Genomic DNA, 14921 nt, shown 5'->3' with positions numbered 1-14921 from the left:
ACTGCGGGCAGGAATCCCTTAGAAAAAATGTAATAGCCATCATGGTGAACAAAAGAGTCCGAAATGCAGTACTTGGATGCAATCTCAAAAACGACAAAATGATCTCTGTTCGTTTCCAAGGCAAACCATTCAATATCACAGTAATCAAAGTCTATGCCCCAATCAGTAATGCTGAAGAAGCTGAAGTTGAACACTTCTGTGAAGACCTACAAGATCTTTTGAAACTAACAGCCAAAAAAGATGTCCTTTTCATTATAAGAGACTGGAATGCAAAAGTAGGAAGTCAAGAAACACCTGGAGTAACAGGCAAATTTAGCCTTGGAATACGGAATGAAGCAGGGCAAAGGCTAATAGAGTTTTGCCAAGAAAACGCACTGGTCATAGCAAACACCCTCTTCCAAAAACATAAGAGAAGACTCTACACATGGAAATCACCAGATGGTCAACACCAAAACCAGACTGATTATATTCTTTGCAGCCAAAGATGGAGAAGCTGTATACAGTCAGCAAAAACAAGACCAGGAGCTGACTGTGGCTCAGATCATGAACTCCTTATTGCCAAATTCAGACTTAAATTGAAGAAAGTAGAGAAAACCAGTAGACTATTCATGTATGACCTAAATCAAATCACTTACGATTATACAGTGGAAGTGAGAAATAGATTTAAGGGACTAGATCTGATAGATAGAGTGCCTGATGAACTGAGGTTTGTGACATTGTACAGGAGACAGGGATCAAGACCGTCCCCATGGAAAAGAAACACAAAAAAGAAAATGGCTGTCTGGGGAGGCCTTACAAATAGCTGTGAAAAGAAGAGAAACAAAAAGCAAAGGAGAAAAGGAAAGATATAAGCATCTGAATGCAGAGTTCCAAAGAATAGCAAGAGATAAGAAAGCCTTCCTCAGAGGTCAATGCAAAGACATAGAGGAAAACAACAGAATGGGAAAGACTAGAGATCTCTTCAAGAAAATTAGAGATACCAAGGGAACATTTCATGCAGAGATGGGCTTGATAAAGGAGAGAAATGGTATGGACCTAACAGAAGCAGAAGATATTAAGAAGAGGTGGCAAGAATACACAGAAGAACTTTACAAAGATCCTCACGACCAAGATAATCACGATGGTGTGATCACTGACCTAGAGCCAGACATCCTGGAATGTGAAGACAAGTAGGCCTTAGAAAGTATCACTATGAACAAAGCTAGAGCAGGTGATAGAATTCCAGTGGAGCTATTTCAAATCCTGAAAGATGATTCTGTGAATGTGCTGCACTCAATATGCCAACAAATTTGGAAAACTGAGCAGGGGCCACAGGACTGGAAAAGGTCAGTTTTCATTCCAATCCCAAAGAAAGGCAATGCCAAAGAATGCTCAAACCACCGCACAACTGCACTCATCTCACACGCTAGTAAAGTAATGCTCAAAATTCTCCAAGCCAGGCTTCAGCAGTACGTGAACCATGAACTTCCAGATGTTCAAGCTGGTTTTAGAAAAGACAGAGGAACCAGAGATCAAATTGCCAACATCCGCTGGATCATGGAAAAAGCAAGAGAGTTCCAGAAAAACATCTATTTCTGCTTTATTGACTATGCCAAAGCCTTTGACTGTGTGGATCACAATGAACTGTGGAAAATTCTGAAAGAGATGGGAATACCAGACCACCTGACCTGCCTCTTGAGAAACCTATATGCAGGTCAGGAAGCAACAATTAGAACTGGACATGGAACAACAGACTGGTTCCAAATAGGAAAAGGAGTTCATCAAGACTGTATATTGTCACCTTGCTTATTTAACTTATATGCAGAATACTTCATGAGAAACGCTGGGCTGGAAGAAACACAAGCTGGAATCAAGATTGCCGGGAGAAATATCAATAACCTGACATATGCAGATGACACCACCCTTATGGCAGAAAGTGAAGAACTAAAAATCCTCTTGATGAAAGTGAAAGTGGAGGGTGAAAATTTTGGCTTAAAGCTCCACATTCAGAAAACGAAGATCATGGCATCTGGTCCCATCACTTCATGGGAATAGATGAGCAAATGGTGGAAACCGTGTCAGACTTTATTTTTCTGGGCTCCAAAAATACTGCAGATGGTGATTGCAGCCATGAAGTTAAAAGACGCTTTCTTCTTGGAAGGGAAGCTATGACCAACCTAGATAGCATATTAAAAAGCAGAGACATTACTTTGCCAACAAAGGTTCATCTAGTCAAGGCTATGGTTTTTCCTGTGGTCATGCATGGATGTGAGAGTTGGACTGTGAAGAAGGCTGAGCGCCGAAGAATTGATGCTTTTGAACTGTGGTGTTGGAGAAGACTCTTGAGAGTCCCTTGGACTGCAAGGAGATCTAACCAGTCCATTCTGAAGGAGATCAGCCCTGGGATTTCTTTGGAAAGAATGATGCTGAAGCTGAAACTCCAGTACTTTGGCCACCTCATGCCAAGAGTTGACTCATTGGAAAGACTCTGTTGCTGGGAGGGATTGGGGACAGGAGGACAAGGGGACAACAGAGGATGAAATGGCTGGATGGCATCACTGACTCGAAGGACGTGAGTCTCAGTGAACTCCAGGTGTTCGTGATGGACAGGGAGGCCTGGCATGCTACAATTTATGGCCTCGTGAAGAGTGGGACATGACTGAGTGACTGAACTGCACTGAGCATGGCTCCACTCATCAGAGCAAGATCCAGATTTCCCTACAGCCAGTACCTCCAAGCAAGAAGCTTCCACAGATAGATATATACAAGATGACGTAGGAATAGGATGGGGAGACCTCTTTCTCCCCTACAAATTCATCAAAAGAACATTTGAATGCTGAGTACATTCCGCAAAACAACTTCTGAATGCCAGCAAAATACTCAGGCACACAGAAAAGCAACCCATTGTCTTTGAAAGGAGGGAGGAAAAAATATAAAAGACAAAAAGAGAATCAAAAGAGGTAGGGATTGAGCTCCATCCCGGGAAAGGAGTCTTAAGAAAGATCAGATCAGTCGCTAAGTCCTGTCCGACTCTTTGCGACTCCATGACTGCAGCACGCCAGGCCTCCCTGTCCATCAACAACTCCCGGAGTTCACTCAGACTCACGTCCAGCGAGTCAGTGATGCCATCCAGCCATCTCATCCTCTGTCGTCCCCTTCTCCTCTTGCCCCCAATCCCTCCCAGCATCAGAGTCTTTTGCAATGAGTCAACTCTTCGCATGAGGTGGCCAAAGTACTGCAGTTTCAGCTCCAGCATGATTCCTTCCAAAGAAATCCTAGGGCTGATCTCCTTCAGAATGGACTGGTTGGATCTCCTTGCAGTCCAAGGGACTCTCAAGGGTATTCTCCAACACCACAGTTCAAAAGCATCATTTCTTCCGTGCTGAGTCCTCTTCACAGTCCAACTCTCACATCCATACATGACCACAGGAAAAACCATAGCCTTGACTAGACGGACCTACGTTGGCAAAGTAATGACTCTGCTTTTGAATATGCTATCTAGGTTGTTTATAACTTTCCTTCCAAGGAGTAAGCGTCTTTTAATTTCAAGGCTGCAGTCACCATCTGTAGTGATTTTGGAGCCCAGAAAAATAAAGTGTGACACTCTTTCCCTATCTATTTACCATGAAGTGATGGGACCGGATGCCATGATCTTCGTTTTCTGAATGTTGAGCTTTAAGCCAACTTTTTCACTATCCACTTTCACTTTCATCAAGAGGCTCTTTAGTTCCTCTTCACTTTCTGCCATAAGGGTGGTGTCATTTGCATATCTGAGATTATTGATATTTCTCCCGGCAATCTTAATTCCAGCTTGTGTTTCTTCCAGTCCAGCATTTCTCATGATGTACTCTTCATATAAGTTAAATAAACAGGGTGACAATATACAGCCTTGACGAACTCCTTTTCCTATTTGGAACCAGTCTGTTGTTCCATGTCTAGTTCTAACTGTTGCTTCCTGACCTGCATATAGGTTTCTCAAGAGGCAGGTCAGTGGTCTGGTATTCCCATCTCTTGAAGAATTTTCCACAGTTTATTGTGGTCCACACAGTCAAAGGCTTTGGCATAGTCAATGAAGCAGAAATAGATGCTTTTCTGGAACTCTCTTGCTTTTTCCATGATCCAGAGGATGTTGGCAATTTGATCTCTGGTTCCTCTGCCTTTTCTAAAACCATCTTGAACATCAGGAAGTTCACGGTTCACATATTGCTGAAGCCTGGCTTGGAGAATTTTTAGCGTTACTTTACTAGCGTGTGAGATGAGTGCAATTGTGCAGTAGTTTGAGCATTCTTTGGCATTGCCTTTCTTTGGGGGCCAGAACATGAGCTGCCACAATTCAGGGAATTGATGCAAGGAAATGGGAACAAGTGCACCCAGGAACTGAAGATTCAGATCAGATCAGATCAGATCAGTCGCTCAGTCGTGTCCGACTCTTTTCGACCCCATAAATCGCAGCACACCAGGACTCCCTGTCCATCACCAACTCCCAGAGTTCATTCAGACTCACGTCCATCGAGTCAGTGATGCCATCCAGCCATCTCATCCTCTGTCGTCCCCTTCTCCTCCTGCCCCCAATCCCTCCCAGCATCAGAGTCTTTTCCAATGAGTCAACTCTTCTCATTAGCTGGCCAAAGTACTGGAGTTTCAGCTTTAGCATCATTCCTTCCAAAGAACACCCAGGGCTGATCTCCTTCAGAATAGACTGGTTGGATCTCCTTGCAGTCCAAGGGACTCTCAAGGGTATTCTCCAACACCACAGTTCAAAAGCATCAATTCTTCGGTGCTCAGCCTTCTTTCCAGTCCACTCTCACATCTATACATGACCACAGGAAAAACCATAGCCTTGACTACACAAACCTTTGCTGGCAAAGTAATGTCTCTGCTTTTGAATATGCTATCTAGGTTGGTCATAACTTTCCTTCCAAGGAGTAAGCTTCTTTTAATTTCATGGCTGCAGTCACCATCTGTAGTGATTTTGGAGCCTAGAAAAATAAAGTCTGACACTGTTTCCACTGTTTCCCCATCTATTTCCCATGAAGTGGTGGGACCAGATGCCATGATCTTCGTTTTCTGAATGTTGAGCTTTAAGCCAAATTTTTCACTCTCCACTTTCACTTTCATCATCTAAAACCAGCTTGAATATCAGGAAATTCACGGTTCACATATTGCTGAAGCCTGGCTTGGAGAATTTTTAGTGTTACTTTACTAGCGTGTGAGATGAGTGCAATTGTGCGGTAGTTTGAGCATTCTCTGGCATTGCCTTTCTTTGGGATTGGAATAAAAACTGACCTTTTCCAGTCCTGTGGCCACTGCTGAGTTTCCCAAATTTGCTGGCCTATTGAGTGCAGCGCTTTCACAGCATCATCTTTTGGATTTGGAATAGCTCAACTGGAATTCCATCACCTCCACTAGCTTTGTTCGTAGTGATGCTTTCTAAGGCCCACTTGACTTCACATTCCAGGATGTCTGGCTCTAGGTCAGTGATCACACCATCATGGTCATCTGGGTTGTGAAGATCTTTTTTGACAGTTCTCTGTGTATTCTTGCCATCTTTTCTTAATATCTTCTGCTTCTGTTAGGTCCATACCATTTCTGTCCTTTATTGAGCTCATCTTTGCATGAAAGAGAGGTTTCCAGACACCAGGAAACACTCTCACTGCTGAGTCTGTGGCAAGCCTTGGAACCACAGAGGGCAGCAAAACCAGAAGGAAAAATAAATAAGTAATTAAAACCCACAGATTACATGCCCAGTAGTAACTCCCCCAGCAGAGAAGCAGCACAGATGCCTGCATCTGCCACTAGTAAGAAGGGGCTGGGCAGGGAGGGGCAGGTTACATTGCTTAGAGTAAGGACCAGGCCTGAATGCCCCAAGGGCAATCTGAGGGAACTAATTTGGGCTGACAAACCAGACTGTGGGATAGCTACCACGTGAAAAGCCCTAACCTAAGACACTGCCAGGCCTGCTCACAGAACAAAGGACTGAGCAGAGCTAGCCAACTGCAGACCATCCTCCTCTGGTGACAGGCAGCCAGAGCCGGAAGGGGGCAATCACGGCCCCAGAGAGGCATTATCTACCAAACTGCAAGCAGGCTTCGTTGCTACTAAGACTTCTTGGAGTTCTGGATGGTCAACATCCGCCTGAGAAGGTGCGCTGGTTGTACACCCAGAAAACCAATCAGTAGGGACAGGGGAGGTGATAAGTCGCAGCGACCACACTCGCCAAACACCTGGTCACTTGGGCTGCTCGGACCTGGGAAGGGTCTAGTCTACGCCTCTGACGACTACCCAAATACCTGAACCTGAGCAGCTTAGACCTGAGAAGTGCATACAACCCAGAGCTGGCCTCAGACAGTTCCCCGCAGAACAACCTAGAGCCTAAGCAGTGTAGACAGGGAAAGCTCACCGCCGTGAGCAGGGGCAAATCCAGTGTGGCCAAAACACTATGAACACACGCCAGTGTTATTTGTTTGCAGTGTCCCTCCCTCCCCACAGCACGACTGAACAAGTGAGCCTAAAAAATTGTCCACCACCGCCCCCTTGTGTCAGAGCAGAAATTAGACACTGAAGAGACCAGCAAACAGAAGAAGCTAAAATGGAACCTACTTGGAAGTGACAGGTGTAATAGATTAAAACCCTATAGTTAGTACCGACTACATAGGAAGGGGCATATAGATCTTGAGAAATATAAGCTGTATCAAGGAACTATCTGAAAAAGAACTGACCCCACACTGCCCACAACAAAACCAGAGAAAGTCCTAGATATATTTTTAATATTTTTACTATCATTCTTTATTTTTTTAATTTTTCAGTCCTCTATTACTCCTTTCATTTTTATTTTTATAACCTACTATTACTTTGCAAAAAAAAAAGAGAGACCCTATTTTTTAAAACAAACTTCATATATATATATATATATATATATATATATATAATAATTTTTGTGACTTTCTTTTTTTTTTCTTAAATATTATATTTTTGAAAATCCAACCGCTACTCTAGATTTTTAATCTTTGCTTTTTGGTATTTGTTATCAATTTTGCACCTTTAAGAGCCCAATCGTCAGTACCCATTTTCACTTGGGAGAGAGATTACTGGCTTGACAGCTCTCTCCCCCTTTGGACTCCCCCTTTTCTCCACCAGGTCGCCTCTATCTCCTACCTCACCCTTCTCTTCTCTACCCAACTCTGTGAATCTCTTTGTGTGTTCCAGATGGTGGAGAACACTTAGGAAACTGATTACTGGATCTGTCTCTCTGCTTTTGATTCCCCCCTTTATCCTCCTGGTCACCTCTGTCTCCTTCCTCCCTCTTCTCTTCTGTTCTCTGTATAACTCCATGAATATCTCTGAGTGGTCCAGACTGTGGAGTGCACATAATGAAGTGATTACTGGCTAGCTTGCTCACTCCTCTTTTGATTCCTCCTCATCTCATTCAGATCACCTCTATCTCCCTCCTCCCTCTTCTCTTCTCCATGTAACTCTGTGAACCTCTCTGGGTGTCCCTCACTGTGGAGAAACTTTTCATCTTTAATCTAGATGTTTTATCAACAGTGCTGTATAGATGGAGAAGTCTTGAGGCTACTGTAAAAATAAGACTGAAAACCAGGAGCAGGAGGTGTAAGTTCAAATCCTGAGAACACAAGAGAACTCCTGATTCCAGGGAACATTAGCCGACAGGAGCTCATCAAATGCCTCCATACCTACACTGAAACCAAGCACCACCCAAGGGCCAACAAGTTCCAGAGCAAGACATACCACACAAATTCTCCAGCAACACAGGAACACAGCCCTGAGCTTCAATATACAGGCTGCCCAAAGTCACTCCAAACCCATTGGCATTTCATAACTCATTACTGGACGTGCCATTGCACTCCAGAGAGAAGAAATCCAGCCCCACCCACCAGAACACCTACACAAGCTTCCCTAACCAGGAAAACTTGACAAGCCACCCACACAACCCCACCCACAGCAAGGAAACACCACAATAAAGAGAACTCCACGAACTGCCAGAATAGAGAAAGGCCACCCCAAACACGGCAATATAAACAAGATGAAGAGACAGAGGAATACCCAGCAGGTAAAGGAACACGACAAATGCCCACCAAACCAAACAAAAGAGGAAGACAAAGGGAATCTACCTGATAAAGAATTCTGAATAATGATAGTGAAAATGATCCAAAATCTTGAAAACAAAATGGAATCACAGATAAATAGCCTGGAGACAAGGATTGAGAAGATGCAAGAAAGGTTTAACAAGGACCTAGAAGAAACAAACAAGGGTCAATATATAATGAATAATGCAATAAATGAGATCAAAACACTCTGGAGGGAACAAATAGTAGAATAACAGAGGCAGAAGATAGGATTAGTGAGGTGGAAGATAAAATGGTAGAAATAAATGAATCAGAGAGGGAAAAAGAAAAATGAATTAAAAGAAATGAGGACAATCTAAGAGACCTCTGGGACAATGTTAAATGCCCCAACATTGGAATCATAGGAGTACCAGAAGAAGAAGACAAAAAGAAAGAACATGAGAAAACGCTTGAGGAGATAATAGTTGAAAACTTCCCTAAAATGGGGAAGGAAATAATCACCCAAGTCCAAGAAACCCAGGAGAGTCCCAAAAAGGATAAACCCAAGGCAAAACACCCCAAGACACATATTAATCAAATTAACAAAAATCAAACACAAAGAACAAATATTAAGAGCAGCAAGGGAAAAACAACAAATAACACACAAGGGGATTCCCATAAGGATAACAGCTGATCTTTCAATAGAAACTCTTCAGGCCAGAAGGGAATGGCAGGACATACTTAAAGTGATTAAAGAAAATAACCTACAGCCCGGATTACCATACCCAGCAAGGATCTCATTCAAATATGAAGGAGAAATCAAAAGCTTTACAGACAAGCAAAAGCTGAGAGAATTCAGCACCACCAAACCAGCTCTCCAACAAATGCTAAAGGATATTCTCTAGACAGGAAACACAAAAAGGATGTATAAACTCGAACCCAAAACAATAAAGTAAATGACAACAGTATCATACTTATCAGTAATTACCTTAAACGTAAATGGGTTGAATGTCCCAACCAAAATACTAAGACTGGCTGAATGGATACAAAAACAAGACCCCTATATATGTTTCTACAAAAGACCACCTCAAAACAAGGGACACATATAGACTGAACATGAAGGGCTGGAAAAAGATATTCCACGCAAATAGAGACCAAAAGAAAGCAGGAGTAGCAATACTCATATCAGATGAAACAGACTTTAAAACAAAGGCTGTGAAAAGAGACAAAGAAGGACACTACATAATGATCAAAGGATCAATCCAAGAAGATATAACAATTATAAATATGCATGCCCAACATAGGAGCACCACAATATGTAAGACAAATGCTAACAAGTATGAAAGGGGAAATTAACAATAACACAATAATAGTGGGAGACTTTCATACCCCACTCACACCTATGGATAGAACAACTAAACAGAAAATTAACAAGGAAACACAAACTTTAAATGATACAATAGACCATTTAGACCTAATTGAGATCTATAGGACATTTCATCCCAAAACAGTGAATTTGACCTTTTTCTCAAGTGCACACAGAACCTTGTCCAGGATAGATCACATCCTGGGCCATATATCTAGCCTTGGTAAATTCAAAAAAAAAAAAAAAAATGAAATCATGCCAAGCATCTTCTCTGACTAGAATGCAGTAAGATTAGACCTCAATTAAAGGAGAAAAACTATTAAAAATTCCAACATATGGAGGCTGAACAGCACTCTGCTGAATAACCAAAAAATCACAGAAGAAATCAAAAAAGAAATCAAAATATGCATAGAAATGAATGAAAATGGAAACACAAGAACCCAAAACCTGCGGGACACTGTAAAAGCAATGCTAAGGGGAAGGTTCATATACAGGCATACCTCAAGAAACAAGAAAAAAGTCAAATAAATAACCTAACTCTACACCTAAAGCAATGCTAAGGGGAAGGTTCATATACAGGCATACCTCAAGAAACAAGAAAAAAGTCAAATAAATAACCTAACTCTACACCTAAAGCAACCAGAAAAGTAAAAAATGAAGAACCCCAGGGTTAGTAGAAGGAAATAAATCTTAAAAATTAGGGCAGAAATAAATGCATAAGAAACAAAAGAGACCATAGCAAAAATCAACAAAGCCAAAAGCTGGTTCTTTGAAAGGATAAATAAAATTGACAAACCATTAGCCAGACTCATCAAGAAACAAAGGGAGAAAAATCAAATCAATAAAATTAGAACTGAAAATGGAGAGATCACAACAGACAACACAGAAATGCAAAGGATCATAAGAGAATACTATCAGCAATTATATGCCAATAAAATGGACAACGTGGAAGAAATGGACAAATTCTTAGAAAAGTACAACTTTCCAAAACTGAACCAGGAAGAAATAGAAAATCTTAACAGACCCATCACAAGCATGGAAATTGAAACTGTAATCAGAAATCTTCCAGCAAACAAAAGCCCAGGTCCAGACGGCTTCACAGCTGAATTCTACCAAAAGTTTAGAGAAGAGCTAACACCTATCCTACTCAAACTCTTCCAGAAAATTGCAGAGGAAGGTAAACTTTCAAACTCATTATATGAGGCCACCATCACCCTAGTACAAAGATGACACATCACCCTGACAAAGATGGCACAAAAAAGAAAACTACAGGCCAATATCACTGATGAACATAGATGCAAAGTCCTTAACAAAATTCTAGCAATCAGAATCCAACAACACATTAAAAAGATCATACACCATGACCAAGTGGGCTTTATCCCAGGGATACAAGGATTCTTCAATACACCACATTAACAAATTGAAAAATAAAAACCATATGATTCTCTCAATAGATTCAGAGAAAGCCTTTGACAAAATTCAACATCTATTTATGATAAAAACTCTCCAGAAAGCAAGAATAGAAAGAACATACCTCAACATAATAAAAGCTATATATGACAAACCCAAAGCAAACATTATCCTCAATGCTGAAAAATGAAAGCATTTCCCCTAAAGTCAGGAACAAGACAAGGGTGCCCACTTTCACCACTACTATTCAACATAGTTTTGGAAGTTTTGGCCACAGCAATCAGAGCAGAAAAAGAAATAAAAGGAATCCAAATTGGAAAAGAAGAAGTAAAACTCGCACTATTTGCAGATGACATGATCCTCTACATAGAAAGCCCTAAAGACTCTACGAGGAAATTACTAGAGCTAATCAATGAATATAGTAAAGTTGCAGGATATAAAATCAACACAGAGAAATCCCCTGCATTCCTACACACTAATCATGAGAAAACAGAAAGAGAAATTAAGGAAACAATTCCATTCACCATTGCAATGAAAAGAATAAAATACTTAGGAATATATCTACCTAAAGAAACTAAAGACCTATATATAGAAAACTATAAAACACTGAGGACACTAGTGTCAAAGAGGACACTAATAGATGAAGAAATATACCGTGTTCATGGATCAGAAGAATCAATATGGTGAAAATGAGTATACTACCCAAAGCAATCAGTAGATTCAATGCAGTCCCTATCAAGCTACCAACGATATTTTTCAGAGAACTAGAACAAATAATTTCACAATTTGTATGGAAATACAAAAAACTCAAATAGCCGAAGCAATCTTGAGAAAGAAGAATGGAACTGGAGTAGTCAACCTGCCTGACTTCAGGCTCTACTACAAAGCCACAGTCATCAAGACAGTATGGTACTGGCACAAAGACAGAAATATAGATCAATGGAACAAAATAGAAAGCCCAAAGATAAATCCACGCACCTATGGACACCTTATCTTTGACAAAGGAGGCAAGAATATACAATGGAGAAAAGACAATCTCTTTAACAAGTGATGTTGGGAAAATTGGTCAACTACTTGTAAAAGAATGAAATTAGAACACTTTCTAACACCATACACAAGATTAAACTCAAAATGAATTAAAGATCTAAACGTAAGACCAGAAACTATAAAACTCCTAGAAGAGAACATAGGCAAAACACTCTCCTACATAAATTACATCAGGATCCTCTATAACCCACCTCCCAGAATATTGGAAATAAAAGCAAAAATAAACAAACAGGACTTAATTAAAATTAAAAGCTTCTGTACAACAAAAGAAGCTGTAAGCAAGGTGAAGAGACAGCCTTCAGAATGGGAGAAAATAATAGCAAATGAAGCAACTGACAAACAACTAATCTCAAAAATATACAAGCAACTCCTTCAGCTCAATTCCAGAAAAAATAAACTACCCAATCAAAAAATGGGCCAAAGAACTAAACAGATATTTCTCCAAAGAAGACATACAGATGGCTAACAAACACATGAAAAGATGCTTAACATCACTCATTATCAGAGAAATACAAATCAAAACCACAATGAGGTACCATTTCACATCAGTCAAAATGGCTGCTACCCAAAAGTCTATAAGCAATAAATGCTGGAGAGGGTGTGGAGAAAAGAGAACCCTCTTACATTGTTGGTGGGAATGCAAACTAGTACAGTCACTATGGAGAACAGTGTGGAGATTCCTTTAAAAACTGGAAATAGAACTGTCTTATGATCCAGCAATCCCACTGCTGGGCATACACACTGAGGAAACCAGAATTGAAAGAGACACGTGTACCCCAGTGTTCATCGCAGCACTGTTTATAATAGCCTGGACATGGAAGCAACCTAGATGTCCATCAGCAGATGAATGGATAAGAAAGCTGTGGTACATATACTCAATGGAGTATTACTCAGCCATTAAAAAGAATACATTTGAATCAGTTCTAATGAGGTGGATGAAACTGGAGCCTATAGTACAGAGTGAAGTAAGCCAGAAAGAAAAACACCAATACAGTATACTAATGCATATATATGGAATTTAGAAAGATGGTAACTATAACCCTGTATGCAAGACACAGATGTCTAGAACAGTCTTTTGGACTCTATGGGAGAGGGCAAGGGTGGGATGATTTGGGAGAATGGCATTGAAACATGTATAATATCATATGTGAAACGAATTGCCAGTCCAGGTTAGATGCATGATACAAGATGCTTGGGGCTGGTGCACTGGGATGACCCGGAGTGATGGTATGGAGAGGGAGGTGGGAGGGGTTCCAGGATGGGGAACACGTGTGCACCTGTAGTGGATTCATGTTGATGTATGGCAAAACCAATATAATATTGTAAAGTAATTAGCCTTCAGTTAAAATAAATAAATTATATTTTTTAAAAAAGGAGCTTCCACAAGCCTCTTACCCTTATCCATTAGAGGAAAGACATAATGAAAACCACAATCACAGAAAACTAACCAAACATCACATGGATCACAGCTTTTTTTCACTTAATGAAACTATAAGCCATGCCCTGTAGAGCCACCTAAAATGGACAGGTAATGGTGGAGAGTCCTGACAATGTGTGGTCCACTGGAGAAGGGAATGGAAACCACTTCATCATTCTTGCCTTGAGAACCCCATGAACACTATGGAAAGGAAAAAAGATATGACACTGAAAGATGAATTCCTCAGGTTGGTAGGTGCCCAATATGCTACTGAACAGTGAAGAAATAGCTCCAGAAGGAATGAAGAGGCTGAGCCAAAGTGGAAACAACACTCAGCTGTGGGTGTGTCTGGTGGTGAAAGTAAAGCCCAATGCTGTAAAGAACAATATTGCATAGGAACCTGGAATGTTAGGTCCATGAATTAACATAAATTAAAAGTGGTCAAACAGGAGATGGCAAGAGTGAACATTGACATTTTAGGTATCATGAACTAAAATGGATGGGAATGGGTAAATTTAATTCAGGTGATCATTATATCTATTACTGTGGGCAAGAATCCCTTAGAACAAAATGGAGTAGCCCTCATAGTCAACAAGAGTCTGAAATGCAGTACTTGGGTGCACTCTGAAAAATGACAGATCTCTGTTTGTTTCCAAGGCAAACCATTCAATATCACAGTAATCCAAGGCTATGGTCCAACCACTAATGCCAAAAATTTGAAATTGAATGGTTCTATTGTGAGAGTTTGACTGTGAAGAAAGCTGAGTGCCAAAGAATTGATGCTTTTGAACTGTGGTGTTGGAGAAGACTCTTGAGAGTCCCTTGGACTGCAGGGAGATCCAACCAGTCCATTCTGAAGGAGATCAGCCCTGGGATTTCTTTGGAGGGAATGATGCTAAAGCTGAAACTCCAGTACTTTGGCCACCTCATGCAAAGAGTTGACTCATTGGAAAAGACTCTGATGCTGGGAGGAATTGGGGGTAGGAGGAGAAGGGGACGACAGAGGATGAGATGACTGGATGGCATCACTGACTCGATAGAAGTGAGTTTGAGTGAACTCCAGGAGCTGGTAATGGACAGGGAGTCCTGGCGTGCTGCGATTCATGGGGTCACAAAGAGTCGGACACAACTGAGTGACTGAGCTGAACTGATTATGACCTCCAAGACTTTCTAGAACTAACACACCCAATATATGTCCTTTTCATCACAGGGGACTGGAATGCAAAAGTAGGAAGTCAAGAGATACCTGGAGTAACAGGTAAGTTTGGCCTTTGAGTACAAAATAAAGCAGGGCAAAGTCTAACAGAGTTTTGCCAAGAGAATGCAGTGGTCATAGCAAACACCCTCTTCCAACAACACACGAGATGACTCTACACATGGACATCACCAGATGGTCAATACCAAAGTCAGGTTTATTATATTCTTTGTAGCCAAAGATGAAGAAGCTCTATATAGGCATCAGAAACAAGATTGGGAGCTGACTGTGGCTCAAATCATGAACTGTTTATTGCAAAATTCAGACTTAAACTAAAGAAAGTAGAGGAAACCACGAGGCCATTCAGGTGTGACCTAAATCAAATCCTTTATGATTATACACTGGAATTGACAAATAAATTCAAGGGATTAGATATGATAG

This window comes from Bubalus bubalis, chromosome 9 (genome assembly GCF_019923935.1).
Source record: "Bubalus bubalis isolate 160015118507 breed Murrah chromosome 9, NDDB_SH_1, whole genome shotgun sequence".
In the NCBI taxonomy this organism is placed as follows: Eukaryota; Metazoa; Chordata; class Mammalia; order Artiodactyla; family Bovidae; genus Bubalus; species Bubalus bubalis.
Note: the sequence above shows the minus strand (reverse complement) of the source record.